The 2,353-nt window shown below is 37.0% G+C and overlaps 1 long non-coding RNA gene across 1 annotated transcript in view; it reads left to right on the top strand.

Annotated features, from left to right (window-relative positions):
• LOC106529090 (uncharacterized) overlaps positions 1-1,712 on the top strand; it is a 31,446-nt gene extending 29,734 nt beyond the window's left edge. The window contains exon 3 of the long non-coding RNA XR_001311591.1: positions 1,587-1,712. This is a non-coding gene — a long non-coding RNA (uncharacterized LOC106529090). The remainder of the gene's footprint in view (positions 1-1,586) is intronic.
• Positions 1,713-2,353: the final 641 nt, after the last annotated feature.

The raw sequence follows: 2,353 nt of genomic DNA, 5'->3' as shown, positions 1-2,353 counted from the left end.
GTCTAATGCTAACAGGTGTCTGAGTCTAATGCTAACAGGTGTCTGAGTCTAATGCTAACAGGTGTCTGAGTCTAATGCTAACAGGTGTCTGAGTCTAATGCTAACAGGTGTCTGAGTCTAATGCTAACAGGTGTCTGAGTCTAATGCTAACAGGTGTCTGAGTCTAATGCTAACAGGTGTCTGAGTCTAATGCTAACAGGTGTCTGAGTCTAATGCTAACAGGTGTCTGAGTCTAATGCTAACAGGTGTCTGAGTCTAACTATGAACAGGTGTCAACACTAACAGTCCAACAAATACTATAAACAGGACTGAGTCTAATGCTAGCAGGTGTCTGAGTCTTAATGAATACTATAAACAGGTCTGAGTCTTAATGAATACTATAAACAGGTGTCTGAATCTAATGCTAACAGGTGTCTGAATCTAATGCTAACAGGTGTCTGCATCTAATGAACACTATAAACAGATCTGATTCCAATGATTACTATGAACAGGTGTCTAAACCTAAACATAACTATGAACATGTCAGACTCAGACACCTGTTAGCCTTAGAGTCAAACGAATACTGCAAACAGGTGTCTGACTGTGGAAATTATGAACATGTGTCTGACTCTAACAGGTGTCTAAAACTAATGATAACTGTGAACAGGTCGAGTTTTATGATCAGGTCAGAGTTTGATTGCTATGAACAGGTGTCTGAGTGTAATGAATACTACAAACAGGTGTAAGATGTAGGTAGGCAGAACTTAAAAGCTTCGCTTGAAGTCTTTGGGGGAGAAGTTTCTGGGCTCTAATTAGTTTAAAGAGCCTGTGACACGCCTATCCTTCAAATACAAAAAGTCAAAGGAAACATCTTTATACTTAAGAAAATTGGCATAGTACACTTGACTTTACCCATTTTGTCACAWAACTGGCCTATTTTCTTTTGAATTTGGCTCAGCCAAAGTGAAACAGGAAGTGACATCAAAGGGGAATGTTTTAATAAAATAAACTCACTGCTCTCTGTTTATTAAAACAAAATTAGTTAAAYTTTAACTCTTCATCTCTCTTTGAAGTGACTAAAAATAATCTAAAGGAACATCAGATTCTTCTCTGCAGTCTGTGTTTTTAGCTTTTGTAGTTCTCTGTTTACATGCAGACATTCCCCTTTGACATCACTTCCTGTTTCTTCACATGCAAATATCTCAACAGCCGTTCATCTCAGCGATGTGAAATTTGTTTTGAAACATGTTATCAATGTTATCTTTCCAAAAATGCATTCATGTTCATTATAAAAATTTGATGTCACAGGCACTTTAACTAACTGATGTAAGTTTTCGCATCATTGCTGATTATATTTGCTCACTGATCATTTCTTTACTTTTAGATTTTTAGAATGAGTTTTTTCTCCACATTCAAACTTTTTGTATTCTGGATTATTTTTACTGCAGAATTACTTCAAATCAAATTAGAAATCCAGACCAGATAGCCGGACACCTGCTAGTCTGCTTTTATTTTACAAGAAAAAAGAAAACGTCAATGCAAATTGAAACCTCTTTCTGTTTGGTGACTCATGAAATGAATGTCTGCCCCACGACTGGGACCTGCAGAGTTCTGCTGAGGTGGAAACGGACCGAAGATGAAGGCTGGGACTAATGAGGAGAGAGGATGCAGCTGCGACACCTGGGAGGAATGAACCAGAGGAGCACAGGTAAAAACAGAAAAAACACAAATACTAATAATAAAACATGAACCAATAAGACATTAATACTGTATTTGCAAAAATACTTAAAATGGAAAATGTCCCTGTTAAATAAGCATCTAAAACTGATCTGCTACAGCAGGACATCATTGGTTCATTAGGTTTAAAAGTTTAATCTGAAGATCTATAATCGTTATTTGTTTTGTTTTGCTTTTGTTCTTAACTTTAACTTTCCCGTCACTCAAATCATTTAGTGTTTGACTCATTAAAAGTCTCACAATGAACAACCGGCCCCGTCGGAAAGTGACAGATGGCAGAACGAGTTGAGTTAAAGCTGAACCACATTTATTCTGAAAGTCCTGGTGGTCTCCCTCTGAGCCGTTTTACATGCTGCAGGTGGATCAACCAATCAGATTCTTCTCAGAGTCGTAGTCTAGACACGGATTGGCTGCTCCATATTTTATAATCAAACATGGCGGGTTTCAGTTTTTGTCAGAAACGGTTACAGATTTTTTTTAAATATTCCAGTTAAAAGAACAAAGAAAAATCTAATTAGTGTCAGAAATTAAAGTCAGTTGAGTTGAAGGAGATGAGTCAGAACTTGATTTATGATCCAGCTAACCTCACTTGTGATCATTAATGCTTATAAAACGTTCACATTATTGAGATTAACCC

This window comes from Austrofundulus limnaeus, unplaced genomic scaffold (genome assembly GCF_001266775.1).
Source record: "Austrofundulus limnaeus strain Quisiro unplaced genomic scaffold, Austrofundulus_limnaeus-1.0 Scaffold422, whole genome shotgun sequence".
Classification (NCBI taxonomy): domain Eukaryota; kingdom Metazoa; phylum Chordata; class Actinopteri; order Cyprinodontiformes; family Rivulidae; genus Austrofundulus; species Austrofundulus limnaeus.
The sequence above is the reverse complement of the archived record's forward strand: the minus strand, read 5'-3'. Positions and strand labels throughout refer to the sequence as shown.